The following is a 20,767-nucleotide window of genomic DNA, read 5'->3' as shown; positions in this document are numbered from 1 at the left end:
GTTCAGAGGCCAGGCACCCTCTTGGAGAGAACAGAACACCAATGCGCCCAAGATCACACAGTTTAAGAGGCTTTGAAAAAGTCTTGAAGAGAGTTCAAAAAGGAATTAGTTCAGCTCAGCAAAGTTCGGTTAGCCAGCCTAGGGTCAGCCCAGGTGGTAAGTCGAGGATTTAGTAGTCACCCCGTACAGACCGTTGCAAGGGAGGCTAGGTGTACACAGTACCTTTAAAATGGAGGGGATCCTCCAGCAGGGGTAGTTGTTCCTGGCAGCGGGTGCAAGTCGCGGCATCGTCCAGAGGAATAGAAGGTCTCGACGTGGAGGAAAGCTGAAGGTCATTGCACTGCCAGGGAAGAAACCAGCCGCAGAGTTCTCCGGTTAAAAGATACTACCTTTTTATTCGCGGTAGTGGTAAATCGTGGTATCTCGGTTGCTGGGGTGCTTGGCACAGGCAAGGCGGCCACGAGATGATCCGGGAGGGCGAAAAGACAGGCAAACTGGTTATCCCCACCAGTCAAAGGAAGAAGACTCCTCGGAATGAAGATCTTCTCTGTCGTCGGGAAAAGTGGTGAGACGGTTCAGCAGGGCTCCACCGGTGGTGTCGTCGTTGCAGGTCGGCTCAGCTTCTCCCTCCTTGGATTCTTAGGTCCTGTGGTGACTTCTGAAGTTCCAGTCCCCAAGGCCTTGCTTTTATGCAGAAAACCCCCATTCATCAGTCCTAGCTGTCACTCAAACATGCTAAGTGGTGAGCCGGGCGGCTCACCACTGGGCCAATCATACAGGAGTGTGACTTGAGTTGCCGAGGCAACTCAGTCCAGGGTGCCTAAACCCCCCTCCCACACATCCTGTAGTCCCAGACAGAGTGGCACCACTTTTGGAGGCTTCTGTGTAGAAGCCCGCCAAAAAGTGGAACAAAGGGCTCGACTTGGGTTGGAGTTACAGAGGCGAACACAAACGCCATTTTAAAACCGAGTTCTGACAAAAAGACCCAACCGGGGAATAATATTACCAAAAAGTGGTGCGTTTAAAATGAATGGGAGAATCCCATAGAAAATATTCCGGTGGAATATTTTGCGTGGTAACCACTGCCACCAGCTAGAAACTCGACGAGGGGGGACTGCACAGTGCCCCCTCGAAAAACAGACCCAGGGGCAATCTAAATTCCCCTACCAGTACTTCCACAGTATGATGGTTTGTACTGGTTCTGTTCCCAATTTAAGACTAGTAAAGTCAATGGTGACTTCACATGCCCTGGGAGACCGTAGTCAGTCCCAGGGTATGGAGTCTATGTTTGGGGGTCACTATGACACCCCTGTGTTACTGCACTGAGGGTGCTGTGTAACACACTTACCAAAAACCACATGAAACCCTATGGAGTAAAAGACCCCATAGCCCATAAAACACATTACAAAGCAAATGATATCTCAAATCATGTCTAAGAGTGGGAGAAAAAAAAAGAGTCTCACTCTTAGCAGAAGAAAAAAATAAACCCCAAAAATCCAGCAAAGCTGCTGGGCGACTCACTAGGTTTGGGAAATTAGCCTTAACAGAGAATTATTTCTAACACACTAGCGCCATTTTGCATTATGGCCATAACATACATGTTACTACAGAGTTAAAGGATACTTCACGCACAATGTACTGAGACAAGAGTCTTAGGCATGTGTGTTTTCTGTGATCCATAACTATGTTTGAACATGTTTTTGCTGTACTTTTTCAATTTGTTTAACAGAACAAAAATATTAAGATCACAGAACAGTAGATCAAAGTAACAAAGACTTATGTCAACCATCTTCAGCCCACTGGATGCCTCGGGCCCTGCTGTCAGCAAGACGACCTGACTATTATATTTCTGTTGGAAGTTCCTATGTTCACATGCCATTTTGCCCCAAACAATGAGGATGTCATGCCCTGTATAAACAGATCTATTGTAGCTGGTCGTAGAAACTGCCACCTGCAGGCAATATCCTGCTTGGCTGGTATATATATGGACATATGCAATACTGCTTATAGGGAACACATCAGTCTACTGAACTTTGTTATATTTCCTAGTGCTTGACTATTTGCGCACCCAACGTCTGCCAAAGTGGAATGATGAGCGTGACAATCCCAAATACAGTGGGGGGATTTACTTTGGTCACTCATTAAGAGAAGCGTGCTGAAGAGACCATTATGTTAAGTCTTGCGCAAGTGAATTATAATTAGAGGTGTACCAAATAGCATATTTACCTTTCCACTGAAAAGCTTGTCAATTATTTGGCCAAAGCCAAATATGGAGCCCGATGGGTTTATTTAATAACCTATTTTCCTAAATTGAACAACACACTTATGTGTTTCCTTGTTTGTTTTGCTAGAAAAGAACAGGAGTACAAACAAACAGGGCTATTATGCATGAAACGATCTTATGTAGGCCAGGTGAGAGCTGTTCAGAGTGGTAGGATTTCTGAATGCAATGTACAAGCTTGCACTGAACAAAGTGGACATTGCAATGTGTAAATTCCATGGCTAATTGCACACGTTCCCACATCCTGCCATTTGCAAGGTAGACTAAGTGAAACGTGAGTTCCCAAAGTTCTACCAGCTTATATAGAAATGTATTAATGGTTTCTGTCTGCTCAGGTCGTCTTAAAGCATTCAACGGTAACGGTCTGTCCAGAGCAAGAGGTAACCAACCAATAGCAAAGCGGAAGTAATCTATGCGGTATCACCTGTACTATGCACCGAGCAACATTTTATATTGGGTTCAAATGTCCAAAGTCTACACCCCACAATCTTCTTCACACTGCAGCACTTTATGCATTGTAAAAATGGCTCCTTAAGGGACGTGGGTTGCCCTGTAGACCTCATAAATACATTCATTGTTGTACACAATCTGACTCTTCATTAATATTCCTGTGGTGGTACTCCTTGTTTATCGCTGCTTAGCAATGCACTGTATCGCATTCTGAGCAGGGCAATGAACTGGCCTGCTCATAGTGCTTCCATCAGGCCAGTCTCTCAGACATTACAGAAACCGACAAGCACATCCAATTGTCATAGCTTACTGTGTGGAGAACATTACCAGGGAGTGCCTTCTAAGGAAGGCTCCGCACAAAGACTTTTAGCGTTGGAGCAGAGTCGATCACAAAATGCAAAAACTGACTTGTGGCTGAATTTGCCCACACCCTACAAGCTGTAATAGGCACCTGCCTGTCACGAAGTTTCACAATTCCACCATATGTCAGTCCACGTACGACTAGGCCCACCTCCCACTACACTAGCACATTTTTTTAAAGTTGCAGATCTACAAAGGCATCCTTTCGGAGTGCAAAACAGTAATTACATTAATTGATCAATTAAGGTGGGTGACTAAAAGTTGGAAATTCAAGGTAGGAATAGGTCTTCTATAGATAGAAAAATTAAAGTTACTCACCGTAGTGACTAGAGTACTCACAGTCCATAGTCCCCTTTCCTCCATCCTTGTTGGGCATCCCCAACGTGGGACGGTACCGGAACCTTTGGAGGTGAAAAATTGAGCTTCCCCTTTAAATTTAGTATAACGTGCTGGGAACAGCCTCGGGCGTGGCAACGCCCCACCCTCCAGCGCCTCAGCTCAGTCCCCCTTGACCACATTGGATGCTTGGATACCTGGCTGCTCTTAGTACATATTAGCCCTTGGCACACTAGCAGGGGAAGGTGGGCAGGGCGTATGGATGAAAGGGGACTATAGGTTCTTGTTCGGTGGAATCTCCCATAAGGATGGACGAAAGGGGACATGCTCCATCCTCATGGGCGATTCCACCGAACAAGAACATAGGGTGGAGGTGCGTCAACCTGCCTCATATCTAGGACGAAGTAGAAAGGTTCTTCAGAACCGCCTAACCAAACTCTGCATTGCGCCTGGAGCTGGTGTCCAGTGAATAGTGTTTACAGAAGGCCGAAGGAATGGCCCACATAGCTGCCCAGCAGGTGACATCCCAAGAAGCACGTCTCTGAAACACGATGGCCGTAGCCTTGGCTCGGAGCGCATGGCTATGAATCCCCTGAGAAACAGGTCTGCCAATGGCCGTGTACACCACCGCAATGGCCTGAACCATCCAATGGGAGATCAAAGCCTTGGCACGGGTAGTGTAGCTTAGTGGCAATGCCCTCATCTTGGAAGCAAGATGACGCTGAGCAAAACAGGTTCAAAATCCTGGGTCCGCGCTTAGAAACCTCTTTGGTATTAAGCGTGTTATAAAAAAACAAAAATTATTATAAATTATAATTGGAAGCCTGAAAGCCCCCAAAATTCACAAACAATGCCTCAGACTTTCTGGAGGATTTCGTCCGAGAGAGAAAACTTGAGGACCCTCTTGAGGTGCAATGAATGCAGGGTCCGTTGTGCCTTGGACTGCGGGTCTGAGAAGAACACCGGCAGGCACATCTCTTGATTCGGATGAAATGGAGGGATCACCTTGGGGAAGAAGTTTGGGTGAGTGCGACAGATGATCGTGGTGTTGTGAAATGTGGTGAAGGGCTCGGACGAGAACAACGCCTGCAGCACACTAATCCTGCACGCAGGGGTGTGAGCCACCAGTAAAACTGACTTTGGTGTCACCAAGCGGATGTCCACAGTGGTCATCGGCTCGAAAGGCTTGTGCTGCAAAATTGCAAGAACCACACTGAGGTCGCAAACCGGATGCGGCCTATGCACTGGTGGAAAAAGCCTAGACAACCCCTTAAGGTGGGCCTCAACCACCGGGATGGCTGCAGAAAACACATGCTTAGGGGAATTATTGTAAGCCCCTATGGCCACCAAAAAAGTGTAGCAAGTATCCACTTGAACTCTAGAACGAGACAGGTATGCTGAAAAAGCCAGTATGTCATCCAGGACAAGTGACAGGGTCCAGGCCCTTGTCACAAGTCCAATGGCAGAACCTAGTCCATTTACTCTTATACTGGGACCGAGTTGAGGGCCTCCTAAATGATGTCACAGTTGTCTTCTGAAGATTTAGCATGTTGAATCCTCATCTGGACAGGAACCAGGCTGCCAGCTTGGCCGGGTCCGGATGCCCCAAAGCCGTGCCCTGCTGCGTCAGGAATCCCCTGCTGGAGATCAGAAGGTGGATGGGACAGTGGGAGCACAACTGCGGCAGATCCGAAAACCAGGCTCTCGAAGGCCAGTGGTGTCAGGTTCCATAGTAAATAGGTGGTAATTAAAGAATTATTATCCTTATGTTCTTTGTTTATTTCATTGTTAGGTTTAAAATCTAAATATAGTCCTTTCACTGTTAAAATGGTTGGGCCTTAACTTCCATATTCAGAGTACTGCAGATAACCCAAGCCAAGATGGAGGGCAGAGGCAGGAGTTCTGATTGGGTGGCAGGTTGACAATGGTGTGACACCCAACATTCTAAACTGCCTTTCATTAGTTAAGTTTCCTGAGCTGGTCATGTTTCTGTTTATCTCCTATGTTAATATCTTCAACACTAAAAGAAAAAGAAACAACTCATTCAAGTTACATCTACTCTAAAGAAATTAATTTTCCCTGTAGAAGAAAATGCTGAGAGGTCTTCTAAAGCAAAAAATAAGCTAAGTACTTTTTATGTAATTAATCTAAATGAACTGCCAAAGTTAGCCTTATCTTCTGTTATTTTCTCCTCTGAAGTGCAAGGATTAAAAGACGTCGTGTTGTGAAGCCAGTGTTTTTACATGGCAAACTCATTCATCAGAGATTAAGTCATGAAAACATGATATTTAAAGGCTATTAAAGTTAATGACTGCACAGGCAACCTTGTTTTTTAAAAGCAGCACCAAGAAGGATATTTATTTTTGAGCCAAGGTATTTTTAACAAAGAGGAAAATATATAAGACTTGTTTACCATATTATATGAGGAATCTTCCAAATGCATCTCATTACATGCAAAGACGTTTTTGAGGAATAACTTTACTTTAAAACTGCACTCAACATTAAATGGTATTTCCTTTGGTTGTTGAACTATTTCCATAAAGAGAGGTAAATGAAATGGAATGAACTGATTAAGGAAATAGTATCATTTTAAGGAAAACAAAAGATTATTTCTGTGTTTTCAACTATTTTTTCAAGTGTGCTTCATTCAAAAGACTCATCTTCTTGAGACATTCTGGAGTTTGTGTTCACAGTTTTATTGACATTGTTTGGAAACACATTTTCTTTTCTTCAAGTTCATTTATTTCCACAAGGAACCTCCATCAGTTTAGTCACTTGTAATGACATTCAGTTCATTGGTTTTAAGCAGCACCGTTATGAAACATGACCACCAAAGTTTGCTTTTAGGGTAAAAGAGTTGGAGTTATTTCAAAACTAAAAAAAAAAATATATAGAAATAATATCATCCTCTGGGCTTTTTGCAGAGGGTATTCAGGTAGGATTGTTGATATTCATAAAATAATAGTTGTTTAGTTTTGTAATATTATTTAATGCTTAACAATTTTCATTCATGCAGAGACCGGATGAAGATAGAAGATCCAGTGTCTGATTTGTTATTTTATCCACTTTTCCCCCTTCCCCCCAGGGGTGTCTAGTACTCAGCTGTTCAGTTTAGTTGTGAGCTAGACATTTTAGTGGGATCGTGGGACTCAGCAGCTCCTGCGTTGGATGTGGATATTACCAGCCTGACAGAATGAAAGGCCCAAGTAGTTAACTTCGCCTGAGCTGCTGAGACCACTTCCCAGAATAATTATGGAAGCCTTGGGGGATATGATTAAGGAGTTGAGGGAAGAATTAAGGGTTTCTATAAATGAGAATGTCCTTTTAAATAAAAAGATTGAGGAGTTAAATATTAAGGTAACACATATTCAGGAAATGTCAGAAGAAAGGTTGGTAGGTAGGAGAGAAGAACAGATTTTGGAACCTCCAGTTCTGGAAAGGGAAGGTTCTAGACAGAGAGGAGATTCTGGGTTAGGAGCAATTGGAGGTTTAAAGTCTTTAATTTTACCGGTGCCTCTGGCACCACCTGAACGTTTTTCTGCTGAGGCTAAAAGATTTAAAACATTTTTCACTCAATGTGAATTACATTTTTTAAGTAGGCCGGAAGTGTTTTCTTCTGATATGTCAAAGATAACATTTCTGATATCTTATCTTTCAGGGGAGGCTGCTAGTTGGGCAGGAGTGTCGGTTAAACAAAAAGATTTAGCTTTGTATGATTTTAAATTATTTAAGGAGGAGTTCAGTAAGTTATTTGATAAACGTCAGGAATCCTTACAAGTTGATGGTGAACTGCTTGAGTTAAAACCGGGGAATCGAGAGTTAGTAAGTTATATTACCCAATTTAAGACTCTCGTTGTTGAATGTAACTGGCCAGAAGAGAAGAGAGCATCCCTTTTTTACAGAGGTTTAAGGGATGAATTGAAAGACGCCTTGTCTGGGGTGGTAAATAGACCAACTTCTTGTGACGCCTTGATGGATTTAGTTGTACAGTTAGATTTTCACCTCTATGAAAGAAGATTGAAGCGTAGGAGGGGAGACAATAAACAAGAGAATAAATCTAATCATAGATTTGATAGACCTAGGCTGGAGTTTGTAAATAGAGATTTTAGGTCAAAAAATTCAGAAAGTTCAGGAAGAATTAGAGGACCTCTTTCTAAGGAGGAAAGAGATAGGCGAAGAAATAATAATCTCTGTCTTTATTGCGGAAGGAGTGGACATTTTCTTGGGAACTGCCCTTACACTCCAAAGAAAGTACAAAATCCTGACGGCAAGAATCATCAAGCAGCCAATACTCTTCAGGCGGCAGTTCCTCACATAACAATTAATGTATCCTTGATTTTTTAAAAGAAATTGGTGGGTAGTGGTCCTGTGATTATTGATTCAGGAGCAACTGGGAATTTTATGGATTGGGGAGTAGCAAAGAGTTTAGGTATTCCCTTAGTGAAGAAGGTTTTATCTGAGCAGGTTAGTTCAGTGGATGGATCAGAATTAACTTCAGGACCAATCACACATGAAACTTCTCCCTTACTAATGATTATGGCAGGGAACCATGGAGAGGAGTTGATTTTTGAGATTATCGATGCTCCACAATTGAAGATTATTTTAGGCATGCCCTGGCTTACACATCATAATCCTTTGATTGATTGGGGCAGAAGGGTGATTGAATTAAATTCCAATTTTTGTAAGGAACATTGTTTTGAAGGTAAATCCCTTGAAGATACTCAGATTGATGATGTTAAGGGTGCAAGGTTCTTAGGAGAGGTTGGAGCTCTTTTTCACTCTCATACTATTGGAGCTGTTATGGGAGAGTTACCTGATTGCTACAAAGAATTCAGTGATGTCTTTGATGAGGTAGTGGCAGGTGGTCTTCCTCCTCATAGACCATTTGATTGTAAGATAGAACTTGAACCAGGAGCCACTTTACCTTGTAGCAGGGTTTATGCACTTACTGAAAAGGAAAACGATTACCTTAAGGAGTATTTAACTGAAAATTTAGCAAAGGGTTTCATTAGACATTCCAAGTCCCCGGTGGCATCTCCTTTATTTTTTGTGCCTAAAAAAGAGGGAACATTGAGGACTTGTATTGATTATAGAGCTCTAAATAAGGTAACCATCAAAAACAGATATCCATGGAGATCAGAAGGTGGATGGGACAGTGGGAGCACAACTGCGGCAGATCGGAAAACCAGGCTCTCGAAGGCCAGTGGAGGGTCAGCCCACCGAAGCCTGAAACTTTCAGAGGGCCAGTTGGAGAAGAGGGGTGGCGGGAAACCAACAGATCTGGAAGTCATCTCCCAGAGACCACCGTCCAGCCCATGATGCAAACAAACTCGGGGCACTTGGAATTCAGAATAGATGCAAACAGATCCAGGTATGAGAACAACCCCTCAGCTGCAAAAGGGGCAGCAAGGAGTCAGTGTGCAACTCCCAATCATAGTGTTGAACCCCAAGTGGCTCAGCTGGTCCGCTTCTGCATTGCTGTCCCCAGGAGGTGGACTGCTGAAATCCAAACTCCCTCCATCATTGCCCATTCCCAGATCGATACCACCTCCATGCAGAGAGGGGTGTGGAGGGGGTGACGGGTATCACCCTGCTTGTTCAGGTAAAACATTGCAGAAGAATAGTCCGTCGAGAACAGACCGGTCCCTAATGTGGGGCAAAATCACCTGAGGGACAGGTTTGCAACTGCGCTCATCAACTTCTTGAATAGACGAGGGGCAGAGTTCAGGCCGAAGGGCAGCACCTTGTACTGAAAGTGGCATGACAATCGTGAACTGTGGTTGGTAGATGGGTACATGCAGGTAAGCATCCTTCAGCTCCAGGGATCGCATCCAGTCTCCTGCGCACACAGATTCGGCTATGTGTGCGCAAGTAATCATCATGAAGCGTTCCAGCGGTAAAGACAGATTTAGAAATGACAAATCCAGGACAACCCTCAGGCCAGCCTGGTTGTTCTTGGGTACCGTAAACATCCCGGAATAGTACCTGGAGTCCCAGTCTGAAAGAGCCAGGCAAGAGGAAGACTGAATCCTGTGGAGACTACTGATAGGATCCACGGGTTGTTGAAAAGACGCTTCCAGGTGTCTGGGAAAAGAGCCAAACGGCCTGCCACAGGCGAGCTGTGTTCCCCCAAACTTGACGTCAATCCTGCTTGGCGTCAGAGGAGGGGGAACGGAAAAACCCACGTAAAGGCCTCGGCTGCTTCCTCCTGTTGTCGCTGGTCGACTGGTCAGGCCTCTGTGTACCGCAGTGCTGAAACCCTTGAAGCCGAAGAAAGCGCAGGGTTTAAACTTTGTCCAGACAGGATTTCTGTCCAGGTTTTGTCAAGATGACCAAGGACTTAGCAGTTTGAGTGGAAGTTTTCTCCTTTTTCAACTCGTCATTGGTTGGCGAATGAAAAAGGTCCACAACCTCAAAGGGCAGATCCAGGATCCGCTGCTGCACGTCAGTTGAAAACTTAGTGGTGTGCATCCACTCTGTCCTCCTCATCTCGACACCAAGGCACAGCCCTCTGCTGGCTGCGTCGACGTGGTAGACCGTAGACTCCATGAGGTCATGTGCAATGGCCAAGGCATCTGCCAGACCGGCCTTGAAGGAGGCTTGCTTGTCCGAAGGGAGGTTGGGCAGAAATTCCCTGAGCTTCTGCTTAGCCACAGCCAAGAGGGTGCCTGTGTTGGCTTGCCACAGATGCAGTCCTCAGATAGAATAATAGCGCTTTCCCAAAGACTCGATGACCTTGTCCTCCATGGAGAGACAACTGGAGGTGGCTCCCGTGGACTAAGACATTGCTTTAGAATATAAAGAGGCCGCAGTCACCACCGAAGAATACGGCTGCGGGTGGGAGGTCAGGAGGATTGGCTCCCTGTCCGTCAGCCTGAATCTGCTGTCCAACTTCTTGTTCATCTGGACGTTGGCACAGGGCTTCTCCCAGACCTTTCTCGCCACCTGCAGTACATCCTTCTGGAGTGGGATGCCAGACCGGATGGGGGTGCGCTTGCCCAAGACCTGTGCTAGCACTTGCGACTCCTGGGTGGCTTCCTTGAGCAGAGGGACCCACCCACCCACTGTCAGGTCCCAAAATAAATAGATTAGTAATATATAATATATATTCAGGTCCATATTTTTAGGTTTAATGTTTAAATACTTGTTTGTTTCACTTTTAGTGTTGTTTGGGCCTTAACCTTATTTTTCAGAGTGCAGGAGGGATCCCAAGCCAAGATGGAGGGAAGAGGCAGGAGTGTTGATTGGTTGACAGGAAAACAATGGTCTAATGCCAACATTCTAAACTGCCTTTCATTTGATATGTCTTCTGAGTAGGTCATGTTTTGGTTCCTCTCCAAGTATTTTTTGGCCTAGAGTCTCTATGAAAATCTATATTTATGAAGATTCATCATATCAGTCAAGATTCATCATATCAGTCAAGAATCAACTCGCTTTGAAGAAAGAAGCATCTGAAAATTGAAGAAATTATATTTACAAGTCTTCAACTTCACTTTTGAAAAAGATAAGTAATCAACAACTTGTTGGAAATCCTATTTTGTCTTTCCGTTACATTTTTAGACTTAAAGTTGCTGAATATAGTTTTTAACTTCTTCTGGATACTCAGGGGTTAACTTTCATGTGCTTTTGAAAACGTTTCAGTGAAGGATCTTCACATGTAAATCAAAATGGCGGCGTGCGCTTGCGTGTGTTATTTTTTACTAATGTTGCTTACCTTGTCAGTTCTTTCTCGTCGCATGAGGATCAGTGAGTTATTTCTGCAGCGTCGCATTTGAATTCTGTTCATGGACTGCATTCCCAGCGGCGATCGGGTTCTCTTCGTGTCAGCATGTCAGCGTGAGACGATAAGACGAGAGTTTGTTTATTTTTTCGCGATCCGAAGGTGAGAGAGAGGGTTCATTACGGGTCTCCACTGGAACAAGGTAAGCCTTTGTTTTCTTTGCTCCGTGTGTTTTTTCCCGGCTCTGTTTTGTGCGCAGTGATTTTGAAAAGAGTTTAAGTCAATGACCTATAAAACTATTTAGTCAGTGACATTTTTTTATTTCATTAAGACGCAATTCAAGAGCTTGCCAGCACATGCTAACAGGATAAAAAGGAGCAATTTTCAGGTGTTGTAGCACATGTCCACATGTTTTTAAATGGAAAGACTTTAAATAAGCTGCAGCACAAACACATCAGAGTTGTTTTTGGAGCAATTTAAGTGAAATCACCACAAACTATATTTTTAATAAGTACAATTGTAAAGCTCTGAGTCAACAAGAACCCAAGTGCTATTGTGGAACATTTCCTGCTTTGTAATATATTTTTTCACTAATACAATGCTTAAGTTTTAGCTGAACCCTTTACAGAGTATAAAGTTATTTGTACAACAAAGGAACTAAACCTATAGAGACTGCAAAAGTGACTCTTTACTCAATGGCCTTTTTACTGAACTGTTGAAGAAAGACAAAAGATGAGAGATTAGTTTTAGTTCCAAAGAGTGCATGAAGACCATTTTAGAATTCAATAAAGAATAGTTTTAATCCTCCAAGCCTCTTGCAGAGGATATCAGGTGGGATATTTGAAGTAGTATAAGAAATGTTTATTTAGTTGAGTTGTATTTATATCTTATTTAATTATTCACATGTTATCATTAATGCAGAGACCCGATGAAGAAAGAAGATCCAGTGTCTGAATTCATTATTTTCTCCAATTTCCCCTCTTCCTCCCGGGGTGTCTAGAACTCAGCTGTTCAATTTAGTTGAGAGCTCGACATCTTAGTGGGACTGTGGGACTCAGCAGCTCCTGGGTTGGATTTGAAGATAAGACTTGATAGAATGAAAGGCCCAAGTAATTAACCTCGCCTGAGCTGCTGGGGCCACGTCCCAAAATAATAATGGAAGCCCTGGGGGATTTGATTAAGGAGTTGAGGGAAGAATTTAGAGTATCTATGAATGATAATGTTCTTTTAAATCAAAAGATTGAGGAGTTAAATATTAAGGTGACACACAAAGGAAATGTCAGAGGAAAGGTTGGCTGGAAGGAGAGAACAACAGATTTTGGAACCTCCAATTTTGGAAAGAGAAGGGTTCAGGCGAGGAACTGATTCTGATTTGGGAGCAATAGGCGGTTTGAAATCTTTGATTTATCCTGTACCATTAGCACCCCCAGAACATTTTACTGGTGAGGCTAGAAAATTCCAAACATTTTTTTAAGTAGGCCTGATGTGTTTTCTTCTGACACGTCAAAATAACATTCATGTTATCTTATCTCTCAGGGGAAGCTGCAAGTTGGGCAGGACTATTGGTAAAACAAAGATTCTGCATTGTACGATTTCAAATTATTTAAGGAGGAGTTCAGTAAGTTATTTGATAAACGTCAGGAATCCTTACAGGTGTATGGTGAACTGCTTGAGTTAAAACAGGGAAATAGAGAGTTAACTAGTTATATAACTCAATTTAAAACATTAGTTGTGGAAAGTCACTGGCCAGAGGAGAAGAGAGCATACTTATTATACAGAGGTTTAAGGGATGAGTTAAAGGACGCATTGATGGGGTGGTTAATAGACCCACTTCTTGTGATGCCTTAATGGATTTAGTTGTACAGTTAGATTTTCGTCTAAATGAAAGACGATTGGAGCATAGGAGGGGAGACAATAAAAGGAGAATAAATCATCCCTCGATTTGACAGACCTAGATTGGAGTTTGTAAACAGGGACTTCAAGTCTAAAAATTCTGAGGTTTTTGGAAGAGTTAGAGGACCTCTTTCAAAGGAAGAAAGAGAGGCGAAGAGCCAATAATCTCTGTCTGTATTGCGGAAGGAGTGGACATTTTCTTGGGAACTGCCATTGCACTCCAAAGAAGGTTCAGACTTCCGAGGGCAAGAATCATCAAGTAGCCAATACTCTTCAGGCGGCAGTTCCTCATATAACCATAAATGTATCCTTGATTTTTTAGAAGAAATTGGTGGGCAGTGGTCCAGTGGTTATTGATCCAGGGGCCACTGGGAATTTTAAGGACTGGGGAGTTGCAAAGAGTTTAGGTATTCCTTTGGTTAAGAAGGTTTCGTGTGAGCAGGTTAGTTCTGTGGATGGATCAGAATTAACTTCAGGACCAATTACACATGAAACTTCTCCCTTACTAATGATTATGGCAGGGAACCATGGATTGGAGTTGATTTTTGAGATTATCGATGCTCCACAATTGAAGATTATTTTAGGCATGCCCTGGCTTACACATCATAATCCTTTGATTGATTGGGGCAGAAGGGTGATTGAATTAAATTCCAATTTTTCTAAGGAACATTGTTTAGAATTCAAGTCACTTGATGAGATGCAGATTTTGGATGACAAGGGTGTGAGGAGTTTAGGGGAGGTAGGAGCTCTTTTACATTCTCATACTATTGGAGCTGTGATGGGAGAGTTACACAATTGTTACAAGGAATTTAGTGACGTCTTTGATGTGGTTGTAGCAGGTGGGCTTCCTCTTCATAGGTTATTTAATTGTAAGATTGAACTAGAACCAGGAGCCAATTTACCTTGTAGTAGGGTTTATGCACTAACTGAAAAGGAGAACGATTACCTTAAGCAGCATTTAGCTGAAAATTTAGCAAAGGGTTTCATTAGACATTCACAGTCCCCAATGGCATCCCCTTTATTTTTTGTACCAAAGAAAGAAGGCACCCTTAGGACTTGTATTGACTATAGAGCTATAAATAAAGTAACCCTTAAGAACAGGTATCCCCTTCCTTTGATTTCTATTATGTTAGATCACATACAAGGAGCAGACATTTTTTTTCGAAATTGGACCTTAGAGGTGCTTACCATCTTGTTTGTGTAAAAGAAGGAGATGAATGGAAGACAGCTTTCAAAACTAAGTATGGATTTATTTGAATATTTAGTGATGCCATTCGGATTATGCAATGCTCCAGCTTCATTTCAATTTTGTATTAAGTTCTACGTGAATTTTTGGCCATTTTTGTTGTGTTGTCATTTACATCAATGATATTTTGATTTACTCACAAGATTTGAAACATAAGAATCATGTAAAATTGGTTCTTAAGAAATTGAGAGAAAACCATTTTTTTGCACAATTGGAAATGAGCCAATTTCATACTTCCTCGGTAGAATTTCTTGGCTTCGTAATTTCTCCAAGAGGTTTGGAAATGGATTAAAAAAAGATTATATCTAGCAATGGGAGTGGTGTTATCTCAAAGACATGAAACCACTGGACAATTGCATCCAGTTGCTTTTTTTCAGCAGAAGTCAACTATACCATCATGGATCGTGAGCTTTTAGCGATAAAATCTGCCTTTGAGGAATGGCGTCATTATTTAAATGGAGCCAGACACACAGTAACAGTTTAGACAGATCATCGTAATCTTTTATTTTTGAAATCAGCAAAGACCTTAACACCTAGATAATTGAGATGGTCATTGTTCTTTTCTGATTATGATTTTGTAATTACTTTTAAACCTGGAAGACTAAATGGAAAGGGGGATGCTTTGTCCCGTCAGTGAGCATGTTAAGGAGATAGATCAACAACCTTTGATTTCTTCTGAACGTTTTATTGTGGCTGGAGTATTTGAAGAAGGAAGTCTTTCTAAAGAGATTAAAGACTGCATGACTCCTGATCAAATGGAAGAATGGGCAAGACAGGATCCGGTTAGAAAGATAAAGGATAGTTTGCCATATTTTGACACCAGACTATATCTTCCATCAGAAAAACTTTGTGAAAAAATCTTGATAGATTGTCACGAATCAAAATTTTCTGGTCATCCAGGGTCTAGAAAAACTCTAGAGTTGGTTAGAAGAGAGTTTTGGTGGAATACTACGAGTATTGACACTTTAAATTTCGGCAAAAATAGTTATGACTTGTACTAGGGCCATATCTCAAGTGGGAAAACCCATGGGTCTTCTAGAACCTCTTCCAATTCCGCCTCATCAATGGCATACTATTTCTATTGATTTTATAGTTGATCTCCCGAAGGATCAGGGTTGTTCTACTATTCTGGTAGTAGTTGATTTACTTACCAAAGAAGGTCATTTTATACCAGTTAAAGGGGTGGTTACTGCAGAAAGATTGGCTCATCATTTTTCTAAAGGCATTGATAGAGGTTTCCAGTTTATTTCAAAATTTTAGAGAGCTTTTTGTAGGAGTCTGAGAGAAGAACAAGTTGCTTTCTTACCAGGTAACGTTCTTTTGATGGGATGGTCCAACGACGTATTCCATATCTACGACAGGTAATGTCCACAGCTGTGCTGCTTCAGAAAATCTTTGGCGTCTGCGTCCTGCGTCGACCATCCCCGAGGACCTCCTCCGACGGCCGACGTCACCCGATGTGATAAGTAGGACGCACAACGCCCATAGCCTCAGTTATAGTTTTTTCCCCCAGAACGTGTGCCACCTGTTTTCTTCCAGTCAGACACACAAGGCCTTGCGGAACGCAAGCTGCAATCGCAAAGGAAATTCTGCAGTGGGGAAGGTAGGGAGGGAGCGATATGGAATACGTCGTCGGACCATCCCATCGAAAGAACGTTACCAGGTAAGAAAGTAACCTGTTCTACGAGGGGATTGGGTCCTCTGACGTATTACATATCTATGACAGACTCCCAAAGCAGTACCAAGCAAGGAGGTGGGAAAATAATTTAGAACACAAATTTAGCATGCCCAATCAAATTGCGGAATATAGGACTGGGTTGCCAAAGGCCAGATCCTGCCCTCTGATGGAATCGAGGAAGTAGTGATGTACAAAAGTATGTACTGAAGCCCAGGTGGCTGCATCACAGATGTGACGAATAGGAACACCCCTCTGCAGGGCAGTAGACGCAGCCACTCCCCTGGTAGAATGGGCCCGCAAGCCAGCCGGAGGGTCCTTACCCGCCAAGCGGTAACACTCGGGAGATAGCTAAAATAATCCAACGAGACAAAGTCTGTTTCGTCACAGCTTGTCCCAAACGCTTTCCAGCGTAACCAATGAAAAGTTGATCGTCCACTCTGACCCGGGACATGCGCGAAATATAAAAGCTCAACGCTCTCCTAGGATCAAGCCTATGGAGCCTCTCCTCTTCCTTACTAGGATGTGGAGGAGGATAGAACGCCGGTAGAACAACCTTCTGGCTCAAATGAAAATCCGAAACCACCTTCGGAAGAAAAGAAGGACGAACTCCAAGGACAACCCTGTCCTTATGAAACACAGTGAAGGGTGGCTTAACTGAAAGTGCCTGTAACTCACTCACTCTGCGAGCGGAAGTAACCACAACCAAAAACACAGTTTTAAGAGTTAGCAGTCTCAAAGGGCAAGAATGTAAAGGCTCAAACGGAGCACCCATAAGAAACTTAAGAACAAGGTTTAAATCCGAACCGGGCACCAGAAAAGGTGACGGAGGGAACACATTAGTGAGCCCTTTCAAAAACTGAGAAATTAAAGGAATCTTAAAATAGGAACATTCTTCAGACGAGTGCTTAAAGATGGACAGCGCCGCCAGGTAACCTTTAATGGTCCCCACTTGCAAGCCCCTGTGGGCCAAAGAAAGCGAAAAAGACAGAACCATGGGAATGTCACATTCAAAAGTATCCACATTCTTAACTCTGCACCAGTCGCAGAACTTTTTCCAACGGCAACGGTACAGAGACTTTGCTGCCGGCCGCCTGGCCGAGAGCAACACCTCTGTTACGTCTTCAGGGAGGCCCCAATCCTTATACCTCAACCTTTCAGAAGCCAAGCGTGAAGGTTGAGGGACCTGACCTCTGGATGGAGAACCTGACCCCCCTCCAGTGAGAGCAGATCGTCTCAGTAGGGAAGACGAGGTGGAGGGCAGATGGACAAGTCGAGAAGGTCCGGGTACCACGTCCTCCAGGCCCACGCCAGAGAAATGAGGATAATCCGGGAACCGAACCTCCGTAACCTCTGCAGTACTTGCGGGATGACGGGGACTGGAGGAAACGCGTACAGCAGTGGGAATGAACACTCCACCACAAACGCGTCTCCTAAGGCTTCTTTTGGAGGAAATTCCCGTGAGCAAAACCTTTCGCACTTCCGGTTGACACTGGAGGCAAAGAAATCTACTTGAGGGGTCCCCCAAAGGGCGAAGATCTCCAGGAGAATCTCCTGAGCCAGCTCCCACTCATGAGAGATCGTGCTCTGCCTGCTCAGAGCGTCTGCCGTCTCGTTGTCGTCTCCGGCCAGATGAACCGCCGAGATCGAAACTTCCTGCAGGATGGCCCAGAACTCAAGCTGCATTGCGTCCCTGCACAGAGGAAGCGACCCTGCCCCCCCCCTTTTTGTTGAGGTAGTGCATGGCCCCCGTGTTGTCTGTTAGAATCAGGACACTCTTTCCTCGCACAGTCGGCAGAAAAGCCTTCAGGGCAAGCCTGACGGCCCTCAGCTCCAACAGATTGATATGGAGTCTGCACTCCGACGGAGACCAACGACCGCTGACTGTCAACTCGTTGGCATGAGCTCCCCATCCCGTGAGGGATGCGTCTGTCACGATCGTCACCTCCGGCAAGGGCCGCAAAAATCGGGCCCCCTTCATCAGATTGCCTACGACGGCCCACCACAGAAGGTCCTGGCCGAACGAGGGCGGCACCTGAACAGGGTCCGACAGCCTGCCGGAGGACTAAGACCACTGGAGCTCGAGTGACCACTGCAAAGATCTCATCCGCAGACAAGCCTCTGGCACCAGAAGAATGCAGGATGCCATGAGGCCGAGCAGTCTCAAGAACTCGGACGCTGGGAGATTCTGGGCAAGTTGAAATTTGTGCACCATCTGCTGAATGTGAAGAGCCCTCACCTGGGGAGGAAAACACTGCCCCAGGGATGTGTCGATCACTGCTCCGATGTACTGGAGCCTCTGCGTTGGTGTCAAATGGGACTTCTTTAAATTGAGGGAGAAGCCCAGCTTGTGAAGGGAGTGGCAGGTGACGGACAGATGATCCAGGACTTGCTCGGGAGAGCTCCCCCTGATCAACCAATCGTCCAGGTAGGGGTAGACGTGAATCCCCCCTTTCCTAAGATGCGCTGCCACCACCACCATGAGCTTGGTGAAAACCCTTGGGGCAGAGGTCAATCCGAACGGCAGGACCCGAAACTGAAAGTGCGAGTCGCCAACCGCAAACCTCAGTTACTTCTTGTGCTTGGGATGGATCGGCACATGGAAGTAAGCATCCTTGAGGTCGAGAGACACCAACCAGTCCTGAAGTTGAAGGGCCTGGAGGACTTGAGAGAGAGTAACCATCTTGAACTTGTCCTTCCTGAGGAGTTTGTTCAAACCGCGCAAGTCCATGATGGGTCTCAATTCCCAGTCTTTCTTCGAAATCAAAAAATAAGGGGAATGCCATCCCTTGTTCCTCTCCGCTACAGGCACCAGTTCTATGGCGCCTTTCTCCAGCAGGGCTTGAATTTCCTGCGCAAGGAGCGGATCTGGACTCTTCAAAGAGAGGTTCCCAGTAGGATTGTCGTGAGGCCTCTGCCGAAAGGGAAGACAGTAGCCATGGGTTATGATCTCCAGAACCCACACATCTGAAGTAATGGCTCGCCACTCTACAAGATGCTGCGCCAGCCTTCCCCCAACCGGCAAACCATGGGACCTGGCCTCATGACTGAGTGGTAGCGGCTGTGGCGTTGCCTGAGGGCAAAGAGGCAACTGCCCGAGCGGCCTTGGCACCTCGAGTACCCTTGTTTCCACCTCTGGCACTCTTACGGTGGCCTTTTTGACTGCTAGCTCCTCTTGCTTTACTGAAGGACGAGTAATGGCGAAAGGAACCTGCCCTCCATTGCTGTCCCCGAGGACGAAAAGGCAGAGGTTGGCGAACTGCAGCGCCCAAAGACTTCGCTGCAGCTTTGGAGGTCTGCAACCTCTCAAGGCTCTCGTCAGCCTTGCTGCCAAAAAGATGTTCACCGTCAAAGGGCATGTTGAGGAGCCGGGACTTTACATCAGGAGCAAACCCAGACTTCCGCAACCACGCAAACCTGCGTATTACGGTGCTCGCAGCCATGGACCGGCTGACACAATCTGCTATGTCCAAACCCGACTGAACGGCCTCACACATGGCATCCTTGACATCCTGAACCCTAGCAAGGAAACCATCCCGTTCGTCCCCTTTGGGAATATGTTCAGCCGCTAATGCAACACAGTTCCACAGAGTGTGTGTGAAACGAGACAAGGCACATATGGAGTTGGCCGCCTGAAGCGCCATACCCCCTGAAGAAAACACTTTCTTTGCCTAGCCGTCAAAACGTTTGTCGTCCCTATCCGGAGGGATGGTAGGATACGACGCCTGCTTTGCCGGGGCCGTAGCCGCCTGCACCACCAAACTCTCCGGAGTGGGGTGCCTGGACAAGTAGCAGGGGTCGCTACTGGCTGGATGGTATTTTCGCGACAAAGACTTGCCCACTGCCGGGAGACTCTCCGGAGCAGTCCAAGCCACCGCCACCCTTCTCTGCAGAGCCATATGAAACGGCACAACCAGGTCAGTGGGGGGACCAAGATCAAGGATGTCCATGAGATCACCCTGAACGAACTCCCCTGGGGGAGCTGACCAACCCAAGTACTCGGTGACCCGAGACATAAGGCACCAATACGAAGAATCGGCATGAGTGCCAGGCTCCGGCCTACAAAACTCCACCTCCGGAGAAGTGTCTAGTCCACTGGCATCATGCAGTGACTGCCTCAGGTCATCAAACTGGCTATGGCCCGAGATAAGCTCATCTGGTACCGTAACCAGAACCAAGCCGTCATCAGAGCCTTCATCACCCTCTGAAATGTACTCCAGGCGGGGAGAGTAAGACTTCTGGGGACCAAAGCAGTGCCTGACCTTAGCCAGAGCCTTTCTAGGGGATAACCCCGTGCCACGGAGCCGCTCCGACACCACCGCCTCGAAAGGCGTCGAGGGCGCCGAACGAGTCGGCGCCAGCGTCGACAGAAACAGGGTCGGCGTCGAGCAAATCGGCGTCGACGTCAGCTGCAGTGCCGCCAGCATTGGCGGTGTCGACACATGCCTCGAAGCCGGAGCTCCGAGCATGACTCTCGACTACCTAGGCGCCGACAGCATCGACGTCTTCTTCGAAGACTGCAGAGGATCACGCGGTCTCAAGCGCGTCGAGGACCGGGACCTGGCATGGCGAGAACGGCTACCCTTGTCCGAGCGGGACCTCTCCCGCGAGCCGTGCCGACCACCCAAGCCTGAAGGCATACGAGCGGTGTCTCTCGACCGGTGCCGACCGACCCCACTCGGAGGCGCGGACGGACCGGTGCCCTACGATTCAAGAATCGCTAGCATCTGCTTCCCGAAGGAAGCCCATTCCTCCGGTGTTGCTTGCATGGAGGGATAAGCGACCCGCCGACGGGCGGAATCCTCG

General features: G+C 45.6%; 1 protein-coding gene across 10 annotated transcripts in view; it reads right to left on the bottom strand.

Annotated features, from left to right (window-relative positions):
• Positions 1 to 20,767, bottom strand: part of AKAP13 (A-kinase anchoring protein 13) — a 1,883,770-nt gene that overhangs the window by 274,468 nt on the left and 1,588,535 nt on the right. The gene's annotated exons all lie outside the window — the stretch shown is intronic.

Source organism: Ambystoma mexicanum, chromosome 11 (genome assembly GCF_040938575.1).
Source record: "Ambystoma mexicanum isolate Mex_15411 chromosome 11, UKY_AmexF1_1, whole genome shotgun sequence".
NCBI classification, from domain to species: Eukaryota; Metazoa; Chordata; class Amphibia; order Caudata; family Ambystomatidae; genus Ambystoma; species Ambystoma mexicanum.
The sequence above is the reverse complement of the archived record's forward strand: the minus strand, read 5'-3'. Positions and strand labels throughout refer to the sequence as shown.